This window comes from Humulus lupulus, chromosome 9 (assembly GCF_963169125.1).
Source record: "Humulus lupulus chromosome 9, drHumLupu1.1, whole genome shotgun sequence".
Classification (NCBI taxonomy): Eukaryota; Viridiplantae; Streptophyta; class Magnoliopsida; order Rosales; family Cannabaceae; genus Humulus; species Humulus lupulus.
In genome coordinates, this window is record NC_084801.1 from 43,149,300 (window position 1) to 43,175,580 (window position 26,281).

The 26,281-nt window shown below is 36.9% G+C and overlaps 1 non-coding gene across 1 annotated transcript; it reads left to right on the forward strand.

Annotated features, from left to right (window-relative positions):
• Nucleotides 1-15,464: 15,464 nt before the first annotated feature.
• Nucleotides 15,465-15,570, forward strand: LOC133802854 (small nucleolar RNA R71). The gene has a single exon (XR_009877601.1). It is a non-coding gene; the product is annotated as a small nucleolar RNA R71 (small nucleolar RNA).
• Nucleotides 15,571-26,281: the final 10,711 nt, after the last annotated feature.

Below are 26,281 nucleotides of genomic sequence, written 5' to 3' on the forward strand. Positions count from 1 at the left end.
CGGTATCCAGAATTATTTGGTAAGTAAATTTCGAGGAAGAAATTCTTTTTAGTAGGGGATAATTGTAGAGTTCGAGAACTTTACTTAGCTAGTTAGATAGTAGTAGTAATAGTATTAGCTAGTAGTAGTTGTAGTATGTTTATGACTATGGATTTTGGTTCAAGCCGGGACTTAGTTGGACACTCGTAGCAACACTTGTAGATTTTATAAGTTTAACCTATAGTTTAAGAATATTAATTATAACCTAAGGTTTGATTAATATGACTGATTATGAAGATGATATTTATTATACTATAAGGTTTAGATAGACCCAATAAGATAATGACACTTGTCATGTGTATGTTTAATGAAAAATCAAGTATTTTTTTTAGGAATAGTTTATTAAGAGTAATATTTGAAAATCCCAGAGTCTGCCAGTAGCTTTGAAATCATTATTAGACTCAGTCAAAGCTATTTACTCAATTCAAATTAGGCTGAAAAAGTGTAATTACGTGTATAATATTTCAGCGTATGCCGATATATCGTAGCTCTAGGGGGCGATATATCACTACACGGGGATACGGAAAACACGTAATTTCGCACAAACATTTCGACAAGCCTCGGGAATATGAGCCCAGACGATATATCGCCTATTGTAGGCGATATATCGACTCTAGGGCTGCATTTGCAAATGATTTTGAAACCGAGCTCATTTTATTCCATAAACCACTTGATATGCCAGAATCTTTTTGACCGAGTCTTCAGCCTCTGCTGAACGATTATTCAAATATCTTTCAATTAAAAAGCCATTATTTTATTCAAGCTAAATGAAGATCTTTTCATTCTTGAACTCTATAAATAGGACATAGTACCCAGCCATTTCTTCATTCTTCAAGCTGAGTTCAGAGCCTACAAGCTGCTAGGTTTACTTTAGAGTGTTAAACAATTGGGTTGGGATTATAAGCTTTATCATTATAAGCTTATCAAACACTTGGGAAGTAAGATTTATGGTGTATTTCAGTTTCGAGGAATAGTTCGGTTATAAAGCAATCAAAGGTATTCCTATTCCTAGTTCATCTCTATATTTTTCCTTAGTTTTTTATATTTTTTCTCTACTCAAATCCTAACTCAGTATTCTTTATTCTTGGTTAGGCATTTAAGTTCTTTGAACTTGAGGTTCTTGTTGGTAAGTATCTTCTCGATGGTTTAGTTCATTCTTTTCATCTCTTTTTTTTTAGAATACTCACCTCTCTATTAATGGTTTTTAGGAGTGTTCCAAAATCCCGACCTTGTTCTCATCATCCCAGTATTTTGGTAAGGAAAATAGGATAGTTCCTATGTTATATGTGCTATGTTTATATAATATGTTATGATTATGCTATAGTATGATTTATATGTTATGATCTATGTATGTTTTGGGGCTTATAGTTGTTATATAACAAACCCTAACACTTTTATGTTTTGGGCTTATAGTTGTGATATAGCAAACCCCAACACTTTTATGTTTTTGTGGCTTATAGTTGCTTAACTAGCAAACCTCATTGTAGTTTGAGGCTTATAGTTGCTTAGTTAGCAAACCCCAATAGTTACCATGTACATGGGTTAAAATTATGATATATGTGATATAGTATATGATATATGTTCATAGTTTATGTGTATGATTATGTTTCATGCTTGTAGTAGATTTTCCTTGCTGGGCATTAGGCTCATTCCTTTATGTTTTATATGTGCAAGAAAATAGTTATGGCGTCGGGAAGATTCTTGAAGGCTTGGGAATGTGTATTGAGGAAGAATGGATTTGGTGGACTGCGTGAACGATTCGAGGATGAATTTTTTTTTAGTCATTTAAATCATATTTTCTATGTATTTTTCTGCATCTGAGTGGTAATGAATTTTAAGATTTAAAGTTGTGTTTATTTTAATATTTTCAAAACAATGGGATCCCATATCCTAAATCAATTTTATGTATGTTTACCTTTGCTTTACATTTTATAATAAAGTTATGGTTATTTCATATGCATGTTTTCTTAAGATTAGTGTCTGTGTATAATAGTTTTTAATGGTCCAAGGTCTAGAATAGTTGGGTCATTACAGATTTTCTCCATCAAAAGTTGAGAAAGGATTGGAGCACAACCATACTTAAAGCTACATATTATCAATAAAATTGAAATCAATCACATTTGCTCAATAAAACGTCTATTCACTCTAATTTCAAGAAATAACACAACTTATACCATAAATATGTAAGATATGGAAAAAAAAATACCAAAATAATCATATCTCTATTTCTTTAGGTTTTTAACTATTCTATGATATTATTGTCCCGGTTGGCGAGAGTAAAACAATATAATTAGTTAAATTGAGTTGTAAACTCATTTAATAATTGACTCCATTATTAACAACATACTAATCGATTAAAATAAGAAAACAAAATCTCTTATTTTATGAGCTAGATCCACAGTTTCAATAATCATAGACTTAGTCCTAGTAGTCATTGTAGGGGTGAGTCTAGTAGAATTTGACCTATAATTATCTATCTTTCAAAATCTAACAGTGTCAAAATAACTAATGAAGACGAATCAAATCGTCTCGAGACCCCATTAAGCTATTGACTTTGTTAAACTAATGGTGTGGATCGAATATAATTCTTAAAATAAGCTCATGATTAAAATAGTATTTTTATTATTAATTTTTAAAAATTAATGTCTATGGTTCTCCAAAAAATTATAAAATTAAAATTTTAAAACCAAAGCCCTATAATATTCTATTAATTCTAAAGTATCACATTAAAACAAATTCAATTAAATTAGAATTAATTTGTTGCTAATCAATATTTAGGTTTAACTAATATAATAAACTTATACAATTAAGTCCAACTCAGGCAAATGAGTCTTAATAATTGGGTTTGTAGGGAGAAGGGTTGGGTCCAATATGTCGTTCCCACTACCAAAGCCCCCATACTTCTATACAAGGTCCAAAAGACTAGAATTTAAACCTTTATTTTATTAATTGATTATGTCCACTATAGTCATGTAAAGCAAATGAGCATTTACAAATGGAACCACCCACAAGAGAGGAATTTAAACTTTACATTTTCTAATGGGGCCAAATAAAACCTATCATTTTATGAATGTTTTATTTAGCAAAATCTATATATTAAGCAAACATATGGGCTACTATATGCATCTAAGCTCAATTGCAAAAATACCACATATAGTGCAACACAAACATGTTATAATTAGATGGGCATAATCATGTTACTATATGAGCAAATCTATGAATTTATCCAAAAATACCACAATTTATTTCATTTGCTAAAATACCACAATTAATTTTCTAGAATTTATCCAAAAAATCGAATTAATTAAATTTTTGTAAAAGTAAATAAGTCAATTTAAATGAAATTTATCAACAATTAACAAAAGTTAATTTAAATTTTATTTATCAACAATCAACTTAGTTTAGTTCATTTTGAAAAATATTAATTTAATTTAAATAGGATTTATCAACAATTAACCAAAGTTAATTTAAATCTCATTTATTAAAAAATATTTTATTAATTGGTTTGAAAAACGTGATATTTTAAAAAAAATTAACCAGTTATAAATTTTTAAAAGAAATATCATCTAGTAGTTTTTGAAAAAATATCTTAAACAATTAAACAAATTCAAATATTCATAAAAATATCTAGTCAACAAATTTTCAAATTTCAAATAATTTAAATATTAAAATCCATAGAATAATCAAATATTAATATCTTCAAATATTAAAATTTAAAAAAATATCAATTATTAAAAAATATATTTAATATTTGATAACTTAATTCTAATATTTTAATATATAAAAATATTTAAAATTAATTAGTTAACTTATTTTTAAATTTGTATTTGAATATTTGTAGAAAATGTCTATTTTTTAAAAGATCAAGCAACAAAAATATCGTATTTCAAAAAAAATATTTTTAAATAATAGAAAAGAACTGATATTTTTGTATTAACCCATTAAAAAATACATTCAAAATTCAAATTTTAAGAAAAATTTATCGCAGGCCATCACTAGTGAAAGTAGGTGGTCGAGGACGATCTGGACAGAAAAACGTGTGTTGGTTGCGGCTAGGGGTTGATGGTGCCTGCAGCCACTAGCCATGACTAGTGAAAACTGGTGGCCGCGGCCACAACTTGAAAAAGTATTAATAAAATTTGTGTAATTTTCAACACAGACGTTTTCTAAATAATTTTTACCATGTTTTACACCAAATAAAGCATTTATATAAAAATTATTTGCAAAGACAAAACAACAAAATAACCCAAATATGCTAGTAACCACATAAAATTCTATATGCAGCATAAAAAACATGAAATCAATCCAATTACTCAACACATCAAATAGTTCAATTTTACCATGTTCATGCATGAAAATAAAGATTACCAAAGGCTTTGAGGTCAGTTGTTGGGAAAACTTATACAGGATCTTAATTATTTTCATGTAAATCATATATTAAACACATTAATATAAGACAACTTAGAACATGTTACCATAATTGAATTCAAACAGAAATAATGATAAGAACACTTACATTATACGCAGCGGAATGAATAAGTCCTTCCTTCAGTTTCTCTAACCCTTGTATCATTTTTGTCGCAGGGTATCACCAAGAAACTAAACCGATCTTCAATTTTCTTCACAGCCTTCCAAAGTATCCTCAGAATCACCTAGACTAGAGCAGGCAATTCTCAACACATGAGATAGATACAAATAGTAGAAGAATAGAAGAGAATATTGAGGCTTAGAAAATGACTTATGATGTATAGAGAATCTAAAACCTAGAGCATCAAGAATAGATCTTCTGATCTTCTGTCAGATAGTCTTTCTGTCATCTTATTTCAAATCTCACTTAGCATTCCTTTTATAGACTCAATTAGGTCATTTATTTTAATTAAAAAAATCAATAAAATAATAGATAATATCAACCTAATGGTCTAAATTATCAAGGGCTTTAGGCCCACAAAATTTCTCATTTAATTATATGCCTATTGGACTTAAAATCAAGGCATAAATTATTTTCTATTGATTAATTAATTAAATAACTATTTAAATCCTTTATCAAATTAATTATTTATAATTTGAACCTCGATTTAAACTTATTTATTAATTTAGATGCCAATTTGTGTTAATTAATAAAACTGGCCTAAAATCTCTTTTATTCTTTAAATTGTATAACTCTGTAAAACTATCCAAAATTGACCTGGTCAACTTTGATAATTCTAGTTGATAATTAAATCAATTAATTGAGACTATCTAGATGATTTTATCCAAGGTACAGTGGAGACTATGGGCCTATGAAATCAAGCTCCAATAAGTTATCATAAATTTAACAAATAAATTTAACAACTTATTAATTCATCATGACTCCACTAAAGACTCAGAATTGCACTCTTGAATTCATAGAACGCTCTATAACAAATATAGATACGTTATTAGTTATCCATTGTTACAACCATAATTGTCACTCAATCATCTATAGACGGTTTACAATGAGATGGGACTAAAATATCATTTTACCCCTCATTGTATTTTATCCTTAATACACTTAGTTCCTTGTAAATAATATTTCAGTAAACTAATATTAATTACTGAAATGAGATCTCTATCATTTAGCACCTTGAACCAAACTAAAAGGAAACCATCATTTTACTTCAGCAGAAGCTATAGATGTTCATATCTATGATTAACACTCCCACTCAACTATACTACCGAGTTCCCAAGATGTAAGTATAGGCTAGTCCGTAGGGTAAGCTGGTAACGAACAAGTCAAAGCACTCAAATAATACAATCAGTTAGAATACTAACCACTTAGAATTGAGATTGAATTGACCTATGATTAACTATATGATATGACTAGAATAGATAATAACGGTATGTTTACTTATCCTATCTACTAACATTATTGGTCCTGTCCAATGTAATAAATACATCTGATCTTATCTACTTTGCTAATGTTCTGGAAAGAACATAACACTACAATGTGTAAGTAGGTCATATCGTAGATTGGCAAGTCAGTGTAAATCATGTGCACTGAGTAATCTTAGGTCTAACTTATTTTGAACATATAATCATATTTATATTTCACTGTGATTACATCACTATAAATATGATTATCTACATGCTTGGGATTTAATAGAAGTTTATATTAAACACATAAACATGAAAAATAAAACATGAGAGCAAAGTGATTGACCAAGTCAAAAAATGATTTCTATTATTTTATTGATAATAAAATGAGATTACAAAGAAATTGGGTTTTAATTAGGGCATAAAACCCCAACAAATAGAACATCATAATAACATTAAATAGAAATCCAAGCGACTACATTAACCCCTAGATAGAAGATTTAGTTCATATCATACATGACTAAAACAACAAAATAATTATTCAGAAACAAAAAATCCAAAAACTTGAAGAAGAAATAAAAATATGAAATTGCATAAAAAATATCTCAGAATAAGAATTGCTCTCTAAATTCGTAATAAAAAATCCAACCTCCTTCTAATTAAAACCTAAAGTCTAAATTTATATGAAAAAAAATCGAATTCTTCTTTATTGGCAAGGCAGGCCACGACTTGGCCTTTCTTAGGTCGTGGCCCGTGTCTTTTTTAAGGCATTTCAGAATCTGGTTAGGTCTTCAGGCACCGTGACCCTCTTCACCCAGGTCGCGACTCGTGTCTCTATTCACCTCATGGATTCGCCTATCTTTCTTCTAGCGTCGCGACTCTCTTTACCAAGTCGTGGCCCTAATTCCTTTCAGCAGGTTGTTCAGCCTCTAACCTTGCTAGAGTTGCGGCCCTTGAGTCCATGCTGCGACTCTAATTCTATTTTTCTTTTTGTGTTGTTGTTGTTTTTTTTTTTTTTTTTTTTTTTTCAGATTTTGACCTTTTGAAATCCTTCCTTCATCAAAACTTCTTGTAACTTATCCTTAACTCCAATTTGAGTCGAACAACCACCAAAAGCTCCATTTTCTACCATTTCCTCTTCTTTTCACGTTTAGCTCATGATTCATAGCACCTACCTACAACAAAGACAAACACACGCGTAATCTTGCACAAAACAAACAAAAAGACTCAAGATTACCACAAAAATACATCCTAAAATGACACTAAAATGGAGTTATCAAACTCCCCCAAACTTTCTCTTTGCTCGCCCTCGAACAAAGGACCCAAAACTAACCTAGACTCTAACAACAAAGACAACACCGGACACACACACAACATGAATCATACCAACAACAACACTTATGCCTCAAAATCATGAATGCTAATCATATAATTCTCAAAAAACTACTCAACAGTTTATGCAATTCAGAATTTCGATCAACACACTCCATCAACATAATTTAGTCTACTAACATTTTGGATTACTAATTCATGATCATTAAATAAACATATTTGAAATCAATTATGCTGGCCAAATTCTTTCCAATCAATCCATTCAAACCAAATAATTTCATAGGCTCACTTACTTGCTATTCTCCACTAATATAAATCATGATATGCATAAGAATCAATAGGACATATATAGGTTTGCAATAATGGCTTAGGTAAAGGTAGATGGGAAAGTAATGTTTAAGCTCACTATACTCTAACCACATGACCAAAAATTACCGACTTTTCTCTCATAGTATATATAATCTCATAATCCCCTTTCTTGATTTTATTTAGAGAGAGATATAAAATATATTTTTTTCAATATGATAACTACACTCCCCCAAACTTGTTTCATTTAGATATTCATATTAAGAGTGTAGTTTTTATTGAACTCTTTTATATATATATATATATACTCTCTCTAATCTTTTGCACTTTTCATTTTCTAATCCCACTATATTCACAAATAAACTCCATTACAAATCAATCCCCATAACTTTTTTAAATCATGTGCTCATAGTATATTAGAGACAGATATCTAACCAAGTTTCAAATATTAGGCTTAAATAGTGGCTTAGAACAAAAAGATACAATGTTAAGCTCAAAAGGGTTAATCAAATGATCAATTAATTTCAAGTCTACCAGAAAAGTTCCAACGGTCAAAATGATAACCTAAATCATATTCCTAAGCATACGTGATATATTATTTCTCCTCAAATAACATGCAAGTTCTAGAATTGTAGAAAATAATTTCCACTTCTCATTCATCAATCCACCAACCAATTCCAGCAAGCATAATCAATATCAAAAACATCAATTTAAACATCATGACAAGATATTCATCAAATGTTGCCTAAACTAAAGTGAACTAATGGAGTGTTCAATTAAGTACACAGATTTTTCAGATTTCATTTTTTTGGATTATACTCATAACATTCACTTTGTTCTCATTGGCACTTGTTGTAAACCATCATTCATGTTGGTCTCACTACACACTAAAACAAAGCTCTAAACCAAAAAACTGACACAAACTAGACACACAAACACACAACAAAACAACATGAAAAAAACGAGCGGAAATTAAGCTCCCTCCCCCAAACTTAAGCTAAAAATGGTCCCCAATGTTTAAAAATAATAAAGAAATAAAACTTACCTTCTACGAATCATGTCAAAAGGGTGGAAAGTCTTGGAAAGGATGCCATGGTGGTGGATAAGGAAAATGTTTGTCCTCCTCCTAGTTAGACCACCGGTAAACCAATTCATTTTGTCGGTCCGCTTGGACTCAATGATAATTGTGAAGTTCCCCTAAATAATTATGGGTATGTTGGTTTTGTTGGATAATGTAATCCAGTCTGGCCAAGTGTGAATCCGATGGTGCCTCAATTGCCAAAAATTGAGGATAAGCTGCTCTCCTCTCCTCCTCTGCTTGTCGTGGTTCTTCTTGTGTAACATTGGCATGAGTGGGGTCATTAGCAGGATCTCCCTCTTCTTCAACTTTCGCTTGGTGGGGTTGTGGTGTAGGAGGCTCCAAAGATGGCGCATTGAATTTAAACACAAAAGCTCGAGAAATGGGCCCCATTGCTTTCTATAAATATCACTGCGATATTTAGGCACCTCCCACACCTCACATAAATCTGTAATCATTGAACCATTCCCCAAACCAGTAGTGGTAGTCATTCGGCATAAGTCACAGATACTAGTGCATATAACTTGTCCAATATCCACGGAAAGTCCCTTCATAATAGCATAGACAAGAAGACACTGATTAGTCCCCACTTCAGATAGGTGAGAATTTGGCATAAGCCTCACACTCACAAAGAAAGTCCAAGCCTTAGCCACTCTATTCATTTGAAACTGTCAGAAATTCTTTGGTTGTCCATCTTGCATTACAAAACTACCTCCAAGAATGCCCAACGTTTCAGCCACATCAGTCCAATCGATCTCGCTATAATAGGCCATCTGATAATATTCATCCTCCTCTAGGGACAACATCACTAATCCATATAATGCATCAATATTAAATATATGACATTCCACCCATATCCCTGTCACAAAGACCTTCCTATTTATCGCTCCTAGAAAATTAGCATAAAATTCATAAACCATGGAGTAATTGGCCTTGTTCATTATATGGTCCACAAACTCTGCCAATTGCGACCTTTAATTTTGGCTTGGATTATTTCATATGTTTCCTGAGGATACGGTTGGTCTTGATATTCCTTCCCCCGTTCTTGAATAACGTGTCATTGAGACAACCTTTGATAATGGTCAAATGAATCTTTACTAATGAATCGAGCATGGTCAAACTCCTGAGGAGGGGTGGGGGTGGTGGTGGGGCTAGCTGTTGTTGTGGTGGTTGGGTGCAGGATGTGGAAGGGATATTTTCATTTTTAGATGAAGTAGCCCTAGAGAGATTTTTTCTTGGTCCCATAATAACACAATGCACCAAATACTACTACAAAAATTTTGCATCACTTCCGCTAATTTTTCTTACTTCCTTCAACTGAATAACACCCCAATAATACAAACTCAGAGAACACAATATATACTAACAATTCATTCCAAAATTCCAATGAAATCTCTTGTCTATCTAGCACAAAATTACTTCAACCCAAAACTTGAAGAACATAGAAAATTAGAGACTTACGTGCCTTTAAGTTGTTGAGATTGCCCACCCTTCAAATACTCCTCCTGTCTTCAATGCCACAAATAAAACTATTTAGGGGTTGGATTAGAAGAAGGAAAGAAGGGAATATGAACCTATGATGTTGTGGGTTTATCTTTATGGTGGTTTTAAGAAGGATGAAGATGGGAGAATGAGAAAAATCCCGAAGAAAAAAAATTGGGTTTGAAGAAGGAAAAATTCGAAATGTGGGTTATGGCTTGAGAAAAAATGAGTTTATAATGAAATTTCCCTTTGATGGAGGCGCGTCGCGACCTAACAATAGCAAGTCGTGTCCCGCCTCTTCCACCATAACTTACAGGCTCTCTGATTTCATTTAGGGTTGTGACTTATAAGATCAAGTTGCCGCCTACCTCCTCCTTTGTTTTCCGAGCTCTCTGACTTTGTTTGAGGCCGCGACTTATAAGAGTAAGTCACGTCTTGACCTCCAGAAGAATTTGAAAACTACCTTTTCACGAATTGCACGATTTCTACATACATTTTACTCAAAAACTAAATAAATAAAAAATATGAATATTTACAAATCCAAAACAAAATTAAATAAAATTGTTCAACTAATTAAGAATTAAAACAAAAACAAAAAATAAATTATAGGAATGCCTCCTAGAGTGTTGTTGTTAACGTCATTTAGTCGGACTCTGAACACCCAATTTAAAGGGGTTCCAAAAGCAACACGGACTTGCATTTTACCACCGGTCCTTCCACATAGTTATTCAATCTCTGACCATTCACCTTAAAGTGTCCCATCTTCTCACTATGAATTTGCACCGCTCCATAAGGCAATGAGACAACAACTGTGTATGGTTCCGACCATCTCGACTTTAATTTTCTGAGAAAAAGCATCAATTGAGAATAAATAATAGAACCTTGTCTCCCAGTTGGAAATCCTTCCTAAGTATCCTTTTATCATGAAATTCCTTAGACTTTTATTTATAAATCTTTGCATTCTCATAGGCTTCATTCTGAAATTCATCGAGTTCGTTCAACTCCATAAGCCTATTCTGTCCTGCCATAAAGAGATCAATGTTTAGCTTTTTTACTGCCCAGTAAGCTCTGTGCTCAAGTTGCACTAGTAAATGACATGCATTTCCAAGCACCAATCAATATGGTGACATACTGATCAGAGTCTTGAAAGCTGTGCGATATGCCCACAGTGAATCATCAAGCTTTTTTGACCAATCCTTCCTTGATGTATTTACAGTCTTCTCCAAAATACTTTTTATCTCTCGATTTGACACTTCTGCTTGACCATTGGCAAGTGGATGATAGAACAAATCCTTCCAATGATGAACTCCATAACGAGCGCATAGAGTAGTGAATGACTTGTTGCAGAAATGACTTCCTCTGTCACTAATAATTTCTCTTGGAGTACCGAACCGGATAAAAATATTTTTATGAAGGAATTTAAGTACCCATTTACCATCACAAGTAGGAGTTGCTACAACTTCCACCCATTTAGAAACATAGTCTATTACAAGCAAAATGTACTTATTATTATAAGATGACGGGAAAGGCCCCATAAAATTTATTCCCCATACATCGAACAACTCAACTTCCAGAATTCCAATCATCGGCATTTGATCTCTGCTTGATATGTTACTGGTCCTTTGGCAATGATCACAACTCTTGACAAAGGCACTAGCATCTTTACATAATGTGGGCCAATAAAACCCACATTGCAAAAATTTTGTTGTTGTCCTTGTTCCTCCAAAGTGAGCGCCACAATGTAAAGTATGTCAATGAGTAAGAATGGAAATCTTCTCCTCGTTCGGGACACATCTTCTAATTACTTGATCTGCACAATGAAGAAAGAGAATGGGCGCATCCCAATAATAATGCTTGACTTTCGAATATAACTTTTTAAGTTACGGCCTTGACATGTCCGAAGGCACAAATTTAGCTACCAAATAATTTAAATAATCAGAAAACCATGATAGCTTTTCTTCACTTTCAATGGAAAATAATTGTTCAGAAAAGTTTTCATCAATTTTTTCCTCTTTCTCATTAGGCTCTTCTTCTTTTTCCAATCTAGATAAATGATCTGCAACTAGATTGTGTGTTACCTTTTTGTTACGAATTTCCATATCAAACTCTTGCAATAATAGGACCCATTAAATCAAATGGGGTTTAGCATCCTTCTTGGTCATAAGATACTTAATAGCATAATGATCTGTGTAAACAAATACCTTATTACCAATATAATATGGCCTGAATTTATCGAACGCAAAGACAATTGCAAGTAACTCTTTCTCAGTAGTTGTATAATTTAATTGAGCATCATTCAAGGTTCGACTAGCATAATAAATTGTTCAGAATACCTTGTCAACTCGATGTCCCAAAACCGCTCCTACTGCATAATTTCTCACATCACACATCAATTCAAAAGGAAGTTCCCAATTCAGTGACACAATAATAGGAGCAGATACCAATTTCTTCTTCAGCGTGTTAAATGCCCTTACACATTCAGCATCAAATTCAAACACCACACCATTCATAAGTAAAGTAGATAGGGGCTTTGAAATCTTCGAAAATTCCTATATAAACCTCCTATAAAATCCACTGTGGCCCAAAAACTACGAACCCCCTTAACAGACATCGGTGGAGGTAAGTTTTCTATTGTAGATATCTTGGCCCTTTCTACCTCAATACCATGGCGTGAAATCTTGTGGCCTAAAACTATTCCTTCTATCACCAGAAAGTGACATTTCTCCCAATTTAATATTAAATTTTAGTCCTCACATCTTTTCAAAACCCTCTCCAAAATTAGCCAAACATCCATCAAAAGAAGCCCCAAAGACTAAAAAGCCATCCATGAAGATCTCTATACCTTTTTCCACTATGTCTGAGAAGATAGACATCATACGTCTCTGAAATGTTGCTGGAGCATTACATAACCCAAATGACATTCTCTGAAATGCAAATGTTCCATAATGGCACGTGAAGCTTTTCTTGATCCTCCGGTGCTATGGGAATTTTATGGTGCCCTGAATACCCATCCAAGAAATAGTAATAAGGATGGCATTCCAATCTGTCCAACCTCTGATCTATAAAAGGCAAGGGGAAATGGTCATTCCTTGTTGCCTTATTCAGTTTACGGTAGTCTATACAAATTCTCGACACCGTCACCGTACGAGTTGGAATCAGTTCAATATTATCGTTCTTAACCACCATCATGCCACCTTTCTTCGGGACTACCTGAACATGACTAACCCATGCACTGTCAGATATTGGTTAAATCACCCCTACATCCAACCATTTAAGGATTTCCTTCCTTACCACCTCCTTCGATGAAGGATTAAGCCTCCTATGAGCATCAATACTAGGCTTACTATCCTCCTCCATTAATATATAGTGCATCACAATTAAAGGGTTTATACCCCTGATATCTGCCAAAGTCCACCAAATTGATAGCTTGTTAGCCCTCAACACCCTAAGTAGGTTTTCTTCTTTAATCGAAGACAATGAATCTGAAATAATAACTGGTAGTGTGTTGTTCTCACCCAAATATGCATACCGAAGGTGGTCAGGCAATTTATTTAATTCAAGGACTGGTGGTTTCTCAATAGATGGAAGTGGTCTCTCAGGAACTTGCCCCAATTCCTCATATTTCTTTTTACAAATTTGCCCCAATGAGTTCAACCACTTAACATATTCGCTGGCTTCAATACCATCACACTCTTCTGGACTTGCAACCAAACTCAACTCAAGTGGATCATCAATAGACTTAACCCCTTCACTTTGTTCCTCCAATACACTAACACTGAAACAATTGTCATTGGCTTAAGGGTATTTCAAGGATTTAAATAAATTAAAAACTACCTCATTACCTTGTACTCTAAGCCTTAACTCACCCTTCTGGACATCTATCAAAAATTGACCGATGGCTAAAAATGGTATTCCCAAAATAATAGGAACATCTTCATCTTCCTCCATATGAAGAACAATAAAATTAGTGGGAAAAATGAACTTGTCCACTTTGACAAGAACATCTTCAATAATACCTCGGGGATGTGTTAATGAACGGTCAGCCAATTAAAGAGTAATAGTAGTGGGTCTAGCTTCCCCCAAACCAAGTCTTCTAAATACGGACAACGACATTAAATTAATGCTTGCACCCAATTCACATGAAGCCCTCTCACAATGAAAGTGCCCAATGGTGCACGGTATAGTGAAGCTACCTGGATCTCTTAACTGTTGAGGAAGTTTATTTTAAATAATTTCACTACACCCTTCTGTCAATGCCATTGTTTCATAATCCTCCATTTTTCTCTTATTAGACAATATCTCTTTCATAAACTTCATATAACTAGGCATTTGTTCAAGAGCCTCGACAAAGGGAATGTTAATGTGAAGTTTCTTAAATACCTCAAGAAATTTGGAGAATTATTTGTCAAGATTGTATTTTTGGAACCGTTGAGGATAAGGAATCTTTGGGGTACGCTCGGTGTATTTCGACTTTTCTTTCTTTGGAAGGTCTTCAGTAACCTCCTCTTGTGCTGAGCTAATGGTATGTTGATCCTCTATCTTCTTTCCCTTGTCATCCACTGTAGGCCCATCATACTTAGCCTCACTCCTCAAAGTGATAGCTTGACATTGCTCTTTGGGATTTACCTCTGTACAACTAGGCAAATTCCCTTGCGGTCTACTAGAAAGTAGTTTAGCCAACTGACCCATTTATGTCTCCAAATTCCTGATTGAAGACCTTGTCTCTGTCATGAATTGATTTAACTAGTCAGGTTGAGTTGTTGGTGAGTTCACTGGAGGATGTGGTAGTGGATGAGATGGGTGTGGGTTTGGATCATAATATGGCCTAGAGTGTAGTCCAAAAGTCGGTTGATGAGGTGGGTGTTGAGGTGGATATTGTGGATACTGTGGTTGTAAACCTTGGTTATTTTTCCAAGATAGGTTGGGGTGATTCTTCCATGCAGAAGTATGTGTATTTGAGTAAGTGTTGTGTGCAGGTCTTGGAAAGTTACCAATAATCTCTGTCTATTCTAAAGGCAAACTGTTCACGTCTGTTGAGAAACTAGCAGTGCTCGGGCATTGCTCATAAGAATGTGGACCCCCAGAAATCTCACAACTCATTACATTCTGTACTTGCATTGCTTGAGCAGCGAGGCTATTCTGCTGCAATTATTTGGTTAGAGATACCACTTGAGCAGTCAATAAAGCAATAGGATCGACCTCTAAGACTCCTACAACCTTCTTATTCTCTCGCTCAGTGGGACAATTGTAGTTATTCATGGCCACCTCTTCCAGTAATTCATAAGCATCATTATCACTTTTTCTCATAAAGGCTCCTCTCGATGCTACATCAATAATTGTCCTTGTATTTCCCCCCAAACCATTGTAAAACGTGTGCACCAGCAGCCACTTCTCTATTCCGTGATGTGGGCACTTCCTTATCAACTCTATAAAACATTCCCACGCATCATATAAAGAGTCTCCATCCAACTGATGAAAGTTATAAATCTCTCCTCTATATCAGGCTAACTTCGGAGGAGGAAAATATTTACCAAGGAATTACTGAGCCAAGTCTTCCCAAGTGAGTATAGAGTTGGCTTGTAATGAATTCAACCAACTCTTAGCTCTGTCTCTTAATGAAAACGGGAATAATCTTGATCTAACAGCATCATTACCCACCCCGTTCATTTTTAATGTTGCACACAGCTCTAAAAGATTGGTGATGTGGAGATTCAGATCCTCATTTGGTAATCCCCCAGAATTTTACACAATTTTGAACCTTCTGAATGATCGATGGTTTTATCTCAAAATTATTCGCCTCTATAGTAGGAGGACGAATACTTGAACGTATCCCTGTAATAATAAGGAGCACATAATTTATCAATGGAGAGTCAGCCTCACCTGCTACTTTAGCCGCATTACCCATATTTGCATTTTTTTTGTTGCCACCATTATTCGCATTCTCATCCATGGAAAAATCCGACCTTTTCTTTATCTTTCGGTTTTTTCTGCACGTTCTTTCAATTTCAAGATCTACCGGTATGAGTTCCTTTTGTCTACTTCCCTGCATATATACCAATAATTCCTGAAACACAACACAGTCACAATTCGAAAGAGTACTAAAAGTAAAAGCCAAAGTAGAATAAAAAACAATTAATTTTGATATTGGATATTAGTCCCTGGCAACGGCACCAAAAACTTGATTGGTAAAATATGATGTGCAAGTATACACAGTCGATTCAAGTAATAAATGGTAAGTAAAGTATTGTTCCCACAAGGACTATCAGCCAATTACCAATAATTGCTTTGCAATTTCTATTTGGTTGTTGAAAATATAGTGATTTTTAAACTAAGACTTAAAATTAAAATAAACTTTGCAATAATAAAGATTGATTTAATAATTAAAAATCTAAGGTATTAACTTCATCAAATTTTTATTCTATTAATCTTACTAATCAATTATAAATCTCTTCTTCCTATTCTAATAGAAAGTTAACAAAAATTGATTCCTATTCTTTTTCAAGATATAAGATATCAACCTATATGTAGGTTTTCTACATCTCTGTGATAAACTTAAACACATAGGAGACATTAAGAATGGTAACCTAATTGCTACATGTACGCCCTGATATTGAGCCTGGGTCTTTTATGCAGCTCGAGTACAGCTGGCTAGCTAAGAACAGTACTAAGGGACCCATAAGTTGATATTTCCTCTGTGAAGGCAGTGCGACTCCCCAGGTAATAACACGAGCTGAGGAATAAGAAGCATTAAGGCACGAGCTGGAGATGGATATAAAATATAGCACCCTGGGCACGAGCTGAAGTTATGTTCAGGTCGGGGTACGCTACAGATCTGCCATTTCCAGGAACCTTTATAAACCCGAATACATTATATATAAACGTGCGTGATCAGACATCACATGTCCGTTTATCCCTGAATTCTCGAACAAGTAATATAAACGTGCATGATTAGACATCACATGTCTGATTATGCCAGACGACCCATGATCATTTTTACCTAATGATTAGACCATACCTTCATGTAAATTATAATATTCATCATGTGTGTAAGACAAGTGACAGGAAGGATTTGTATTGATGTGATGACCCCGACCCCTATCCTGGGATGGTTCTTCTATAAATACCAAGACCTTGGATAGGGAGGGGGTTGGGTTTTTTCTGTGTAATGTAAATACACTGTCAAAATATAGAGAGAGATCCAGTAATAATATCGACTCGTGGACTAGGGGGATTTTAACCTTCGAACAACGTAAAAAGGAACGAGTGCTCTTATTATTTCATTCTAAGAATCCTTAAGAGTCATAATTCTTACAATGGTTTATCCTTAAGCACTAGTTTATTCCAGCTATTTACGTAATACACTGTTGGCGAAAAACCGCGTCAATAGTTTGGTGCTTTCATTGAGAGCTGCAAATTAGTGCCATTGAAAAGGATTCATGAAAAAGTTCATCATGGTGGTCACTCATTCAAGGCACGGTAACAAAGCGGATCAACATGGTGGGCAGGAGGCTCACCATACCGCTATTTCCGACGAACAAAACCCAGAGATTCAGCAGCAGTCGGGAAAGCAATCGATGGGCCACGGCGACACCGGAAGTTCAACACCTCTACTGCCGAATTCAAACCCAGGTTACTTGACTGTAGTGGAGCTGGAGACCATGCAGTTGAGGAGCCATCTAGCAAAAGAAAACAAGCAAATCGAGGAAGTCTTAGCTCAGCTACTCCCTCTTACAACCGACATTAACATCAGAGAGAGGCAAGGTGGGACTCGTAAGTCCCACCGGGATAGTCGACCCAGGCCAAGTTGACCCAAGCCCAGTCGGTCGGTTAGAACCTCAACTCCAAGTTCTACGCCCGTTTCGCTCAATCACCAAGAAACCCCGTTTGGTGGCTTTCCCAGAGATCATCAACGAGTCAACAGGTCGGTCAGAACCTTGACTCCGAGTTCAGTGCCACTGTCAAATTCCCATGGAAACCCACACAGACGGTCAAGGACAAACTCGCAAAGACGACATGTCCTAACCAACTTCCCTATACTGCAATCAAATCGCCAAGCACAGAGAACCAGAAATGGTGGAGCAGAGCGACCGCAAGCTAACTTGGTCCAGCCTGATGGGACAAGGATCGCCTCACCAATCAGGCATCCTCCGTCGTCGATAAGGCAACCGTCGCCACCTCATTCAGCTTGGGATGTTCCTACCTACGGAAACAGCAGGAGGAATCCTCCTTCCGCTGCCCCTGCTCATGTCCCGCGAGCACGTGGGAATATCCCAGATCCTTATCCTCGACTGCAAGCTCTAAGTTTTTCTAACAAAAGCTATTGGACGGAGGGTCGTTGAAGTGAGAGGACCAGCACAGATTTGAGGAATCAACTGAGTTTGGCTCAGAACCCTCGAGTTAATCCACACACCAATCTATGAGATCGCCTAAATTCACAAAGAACCAATTCAGCTTGAGATGGAGTCCGCAGCTCTCACCACAAGGGAAGTCCTTCCGAAGTGCGTGATAATGGAAATGCCCCACCAAACCAAGCTCGAACTTGGAGGGACAATAACCCATCAAACGCGTACGGTCGAATGGGAGCTGTTGAACAGCCCCAGGGAACCAAGGACCCAACCCTCGAGAGGTTGGCCCAGATGGCGGAACTGATGAAAAAACTCATATCAGATAAAGAAAAAGATGAGTATGACTCATGGGACGAGCTCGAGCTTTTCGCCCCCAACATCGCAGCAACCACCATACCCGCCAGGTTTCAGGATGCCCCATTTATCAAAATTCGACGAAGATGGAGATCCATCCGACCACTTGGGGATGTTTAATACCTTAATGATGGCCCATAACATCAGACCTGAGTTAAGGTGCTTAGTATTCCCTTCGACTCTGGTCATATCGGCTAGGCAATGGTTCAAGCAATACAAAAAGCATTATATTAGCTCATGGAAGAGCTTCTCCGCTGACTTTAAGAAGGCGTTACGGGCTTCTCAAGCATCTTGGATAAAGGCAAACTCCCTGGAAAACGTAAAGCAGCAGCCCGGATAGCCTATGAAGGCTTACTTGAGTAGGTTCACCAACATCGTTGTGCGAGCTAGAGACGCGGATGAAACCTCTGGGCTTATGGCGATGAGAACAAGAATCCTTGTCGGAGGCAACCTGTGGAAAGAGATCCAGAGAAAAAGCGTCATCATTGGGGACGAGTTCCTGAACAGGGCTCAGAGGTGGATCAACCTGGAAGAGGCGCGAGCTTCAGCCGCAGGAACCAGCCCAGCCCGTTGGAGCGGTAACGGACGTTGCAGCTACGGCTCAAACCAATAACCAAGGGGGAGGAAGCAAGAGGAAGGGAAATGGCGAAGGCGGCCAGAATGGTTCAAAGAAAAATAAGCCTGTGGAGAAGTTCAAACCAATCTACGCGACTTACGCTGACCTCATGGATACCAGAGAGCGCATCTTCTTGGAAAATTATGCCCGCCTTCCGTGGAAGAAGCCGAAGCCTCTAAAAAATCAAAGGGCAAAGATAGACCCTTCAAAATTTTGTCGATTCCATAATGACATTGGTCACAACACCGATGACTGCAGGCATTTGAAGGATGAGATTGAGACGCTCATCAGGGTCGGGCCCCTGGCTCAGTATGCCCAGAATCGAATCACTCCTAATCGGCTCGCTGGCAAAACATTCAATCAGCTCTGGAAACCCCCACAAATCAGATCGGAGCCCAAGTGAATAAGGACACCCCTCCTCCGATAATAGGAGGAGAGATAACCACCATCTCTGGAGGCTCTCATCTAGCAGGCACGAGCAAAAATGCCCAGAAGAGGTATGTCAATGAGCTAAGGTCTCACAATGGAGTTGAGTTCGTCCCAGAGCAGCGTTTGTCTAAACAGCAACGATTGGAGAAAGAACCGATCAGTTTTACTGAAGAAGACGCTAGTCATGTCCAATTCCCGCATAACAACCCTCTAGTCATAACTGTCCAGCTCGCCAATCGAAGAGTTAGGCGGACCCTGGTCGATAACGGGAGTTCTTTGAACCTGCTATTCAGGTCCACACTAGAGAAAATGGGATTGTCTATGACCGAACTAAAGGCAACCTCCACGATGTTGTATGGGTTTTTTGGCAAAGTTTCGACAGCTATCGGAACGATCGAGTTGGTGATAACCCTGGGTGAGGGACCACGAACTATTTCCAAGCTGCTCGAGTTTGTGGTCGTAGATTGTCCGACCACATACAATGCAATCTTGGGTATGCCCATGCTGATGGCATTCGAAGCCATAACTTCTGTTCGCCACCTCGTGATAAAATTCCCTTCATCCACGGGAATATGTACTGTTCAAGGTGATCAACTCACTGCTAGGGAATGCTATAGCATTTCCTTGAAGGGAAAATCATAACTCAGGCAGCAAACGATGGTCGTGTAAGATCGAGGCGAGGAATCCCAGGAAGTCAGAGCTGATCCTAGGATGGAAGAACCTCAGCAAGTCAGTTGCAGGGGAACAACCCCGAATGAGGATATTGATCCCCGAATAGGTGAAGATAGGACCGAGCTCCAGGCTATTGAAGAACTCAAAGAAGTAAACATCGATCCCAAAGATGCTTCGAGGGTCGTTAAACTCGGGAAAAATCTTGACGCATAAAGAAAGGCGGAGCTGGTAACATTTTTACAAGAAAATCTAGATGTTTTTGCTTGGACCCATGAAGGCATGATAGGAATCAGCCCGAGTGTCATCATGCATATGCTAAATTTTGACAAAAGCATGCCTGTGAAATCCCAGAAACAGAGGCGTCTGGGTACGACTCGAGCTGAAGCCCTGGAAGAAGAAGTAGCTCGGCTTTTGAAGTGCAGTTTTATTTCCGAGGCTAAAGACTCGATCTGGGTCGCCAACCTTGTCCTGGTCCTAAAGCCAAATGGGAAATGGCAGACCTGCATCGATTTCTCCGATCTGAACAAAGCATGTCCCAAGGATTGTTTCCCCTTGCCAAGGATTGACCAATTGGTGGACGCCACTGCGTGGCAGGAGCTCATGTCACTACAAGAAAAAATAGTATTCATCCTAGGATCAGCTCTGACTAATCGGGAGTATTGATAACGCTTCAAAAAATGCTAACATAGCCCCTGTTATTAAAAGTCCTGTCTTTTCTATAACAGTATTCGAATGTTATGTTCGATGTTATCTTAAACTATTCAATAACACATTTTTAGTTGCTATAATATTCAAATAATAACATTTAGTTAGAGTATTTAGTTATAAATTTGAAGTTTAATCTTATACTTTTTGCATAACACTTTTCAACTGTTACATTTGATTATTTTGATAGCATTTTTAGTTTGTTATATTATATAAATCATAACGATTTGTTACGCTTATAATATGTTTTTCAATCGTAACATATAGTAATAAAATTTTGTTTCTTTAGTGTGGATAATATATTTTAAATTTTATTTTGATGAGTATTCTTATATGGGTTTTTTTTAATTAAAAGATTTTCATTCTTGTATAAAAAAAAACAAAATTAATCATAAAATGTAATTCTCAATAGATTGATAAACCATAAGTATTACATTAAACAATAACTAATTCAAACCATGAATGTGTCTACTTAATGAGATATTAGTTCTAACTTAAGTTTGAAAGCATAACATAATAAAGTTTTATAATCTTGAACATTTTTTACTTCAAACTATAGTTTGGATGATGTTGTTGCTGCTGCTGCTGATGCTGATGTTGCTATTGTTGTAGCTGTTCTTCAGATTTTTGTGCTTGACTATGAACCCCAGATGGCGTACTAGTCCTTCGAGGGAACTTGTTCAAACTCTCTGAAAAATAAATAGAGAAAGATAAGCAGTCAGGTTTGGAGAGTTGATGCCACAAACCTAACATACAATTAGCCCCATTTAAATCCAGTCAGGACATTTATCATATGGGTAACTGTACAGAAACCTACATATTACAGTTATTTTGCATCTCTAGAATTGAGATTTGAAGAAGCATTTTGAGTAGTTGTTTGATATTTTTGGGCTGCAGCACCAAGCTGACTAACCTGTAAAGAAAAATAAACATTAGCCACCACTGGACTAACATAACAGCAAAAAAGGCCATATGATTCATATTCATCCATATCTTAATTCCAAAAAGAAATACAAGGGAATCCACATCTTAATTAATATATCAGCAACTACAGTTGTGTGAATCCAAATCATTACTGACTATAATCAACATGAACAAAACAAAATTCAGAAATCCAAATATAAATAAGCATAATAGAAAACAAAATGAAGATTCAAACAAAGCTTGGGAACAACTGCAAGATGAAAACTAAAATAAATAAATAATATAACAAGTGAATGCAAAGCCAATCCCATAACTATCATATAAACTATAACTTACCAAAGCTATAAATAAGATAAGAGAATACAGTGCAAATAAAATCAAACTTGTCAAACAACTTGCTGCGATTAAGAGAATACAGTGAATGTATATCAATATGTATCAGTATATTTGTATTTTACTGTTTTAACAAGTTAATAATGAGTTCATACAACCATGTAAGTAAACCGAGAGGCATTTATAGTGATACTATTTTTTTCCATCATTTTTCAGAAAAGGAAAGGGAGTTGGGGTTGCTCACGGTGAATTCAAGTCATTGAGAGCAACTGAAACTCTTAAAGATAAGGCAGTAGAAGAGGTATAGAAGAAATTTCTACCAGCCTACTATATTCACTTGAGTTTCACATACAATAAATTCAGTATTCTAACACTTAAATTGTGTCTGAAGTTAGCATAATATTATAACAAGTATAAAATTAAGAGAAGTAATAAAATAGAATAACAAATTTAAGAAACATGAAAAATTTAAATTCTCATTTCATAGACAAAAGGATCTCTAGCTCTCATATTCTATCATGGTGTCAGCCAAGGGTGATGAGGGTGCATCTAAGACTCATCAAAACCAAAGAAAGTTCTCATTGCATCCTTATTATGATCTTTAATATGTACACACCACTCAGATCAAAGACTCATCAAAACCAAAGAAAGTTAAAAAAAAGCTAGAAATATTTTCTAACTACATGAAAGAAGAAGAAATCAGATCCCTACAGTGAAGATAGCAATTGATTATAGGTGCTAACTCAAATTTTAATATAAAGCAAATGGCCAAATCAAGCACTGCCATATTCATATCTAAAATAGAGCACAATTCAAAACCAACATAATTGAGAAGAGTAGAAAATCCAATCCTAAATGATTGAAATAGAGAAGTACTTGAGAGCCAGCAAGCTCCTCAAACTGTTTGACCCAATCATCCATCATAGCATCATTACCCAAGTCCGGAACAGGTGGCCTGGCAAATAATATTGAGCATAACATTTTCTTACTCAATATACACTACTCAGATTCAAGAAATCCACAGATAATAACAAGATTCAAAAAGATGATATACCTAGATTCAAGAACAAACATTTGATGTGGTAAACAACATATGAAAATTAAACACTGTAAAAAAATTAATACCCTCATACGAAGACTGCGTCCACCACGAATGGCAAGGTCAGCCACCAAAAGAGCACATATATATGACTCAGAGATCGTGAGCTCAAGCACCGCCGCACCCACGTCGTAGACCCACCGCCGCAAGCACCGTCGCACCCACGAGCGAGCCACGCCGTAGACCCACGAGTCAAGCCTCCCTATCACACGACCTAAGCCGCGGACCCCATCACCTTGTTACACACCTGCAACAAACAGAGAGAAAGAAAGAAAGATTGAACGAGAGAGAAAGATAGAGCAAGAGAGAGTTACTGAGTGTGAGAGAGAAACAGAGGAGGTGTAGGGTTATTAGGGATTCTTTTGCTTTTGTCTTTCATTTGGCGCCTAAGTATATAATTTACCGCCTAAAATTTTTAGTCGTGTCTTTTCTATTAGAAAAAACAATAGCGTTTTTTAAAATATGTTATATTTTAATGTAATATATGGGCATAATTGTTGTAGTGTGTCCTTCATGGATGCGTACTCTAGATATAACAAGATCACTATGAACCACGCGAACTAGGAACATACTAGCTTCATGACTCCAACCAACGTGTACTGTTATAAAGTCATGCCCTTCGGGTTGAAGAACGCTGAGGCGACCTACCAGAGATTGGTCAACAGAATGTTCACTGATCAGATCGGGAAAAACATGGAAGTGTATGTTGATGATATGTTGTTCAAGTCAAAGACTGCCAATAACCATATCTCCAATTTGAAGGAATGTTTTGGGATTCTAATGAAGTATAGCATGAGGTTAGACCCCCAGAAATGTACTTTTGGAGTGGTGTCGGGAAAATTTATGGGATTCATAGTCAACATAAGCGGGATAGAGGCGAACCCCGACAAAATCAGATCGCTGCTAGAAATGCCTTCGCCCAGGTCGCATAATGATGTCCAAAGTCTGACAGGAAGATTGGCAGCCCTCAATCGATTTATTTCTAAATCCACCGACAAGTGTTTGTCATTCTACAACCTGCTTCGGGGGAACAAAAAGTTTGAATGGACTAAGGAGTGCGAGCAGGCTTTCCTCGTCCTAAAGACACATTTGGCCGAGCCACCAGTGTTATCTAAACCAATGGCATGAGAGCCCATTTTTATTTATTTAGCCGTGACGGAAAGTGCGGCTAGTGCCGTGTTGGTTTGGGAGGAGGACCGAGTTCAAAAGCCAATATATTATATAAGCAAAAGACTTGTCTAAGTAGAATCTAGATATCCTCTAAAGGAAAAGATGGCGTTCTGCCTTATTACAGCCTCCAAGAAGCTTAGGCCATATTTCAAATTCCATTCAATCCATATCATGACCAATCAGCCTTTAAGGCAGGTGCTGCAGAAACCTGAGACATCGGGATGTCTGTTGAAATGGGCGGTCGAGCTCAGCCAGTTCGAGATACTGTACGTACCCCGAACTACAATCAATAGCCAAGCCCTGGCTGATTTCATGGCTGAATGCACTGGATTCCAGGAGGAGCCCTTGAGAGAACCAGTGCAGGAATTATGCAGAATCTTCGTGGACGGGTCATCTAACGAGAACGGGTCCAGGGTTGGCATCATCTTAATATCCCCTGAAGGGCATCATTTCCACTCTGCGCTGTAGTTCGGGTTCGTACCATCCAACAACGTAGCTGAGTACGATGCCCTATTGGCCAGGCTTAGAGTGGTGAAGGAGTTGAAAGCCAGGGCCGTCCAGTGCTACAGCGATTCCCAGCTTGTGGTAAACCAAGTGTCTGGGGAATATCAAGCACGGGGGGCCAAGATGGCAGCTTACCTAGCCAAGGTAAAGAAGGAGTTATCCGAGTTTGAGTATAGCCTAGTCGCTTTGGCTAGACTCGCTACTTCCAAAGAAGCTGAGACTCTGATCATGGTACCAGTGGAATTCTTGGAAAGTCCGAGCGTGGCAGAAAGCGCAATGGAGGTCGAGATGATCGATATCAGACCGACCTGGATGACTCCCATAATAGAGTATCTTACGACAGGAAAATTGTCGTACGAGCGGAAAGACGTGAGGAGAATACTATATAAAGCTCCAAGGTATACAACCATAGACGGGATGCTGTACCGACATGGCCATTCCTTACCTCTCCTATGGTGTATTCTGCCAGAGGAAGCCAAAACTATTTTGCAGGAGGTGCATGAAGGCTTCTATGGGGATCATGCTGGGGGGCAAAACCTGGCCTTGAAAATATTAAGGCAGGGGTACTTTTGTCCCACGTTATCAAAGGACTCCATATCCTATGTCCAAAAGTGTAATAAGTGCCAGTGATTTGCCACAGCCACCCAAGCTCCGCCAGTCGAGCAGAAAATGATATCTTCCCCATGGCCGTTCGCGGTGTGGGGAATCGATTTAATTGGAGCCCTGCCCATGGGAAAGGGAGGAGTTCGCTATGCAGTAGTGGCCATCGATTATTTTACGAAGTGGGCGGAAGTGGAGCCCCTGGCAACAATCACCTCAAAAAGAGTCCTCGACTTCGTGGTCAAGAATATTGTTTGTCGGTTCGGACTGCCAAGAAAGATTATATCCGACAATGGAACATAGTTCGATAGCAATCTCTTCACCAAATTTTGTGAAAGACACGGCATAATCAAAAGCTTCTCCTCGGTGGCCTACCCGCAGGCCAACGGGCAGGTTGAGGCCGTGAATAAAACTCTCAAAGCAAGCCTTAAGAAGAGGTTAGACGAGGCCAAGGGAATCTA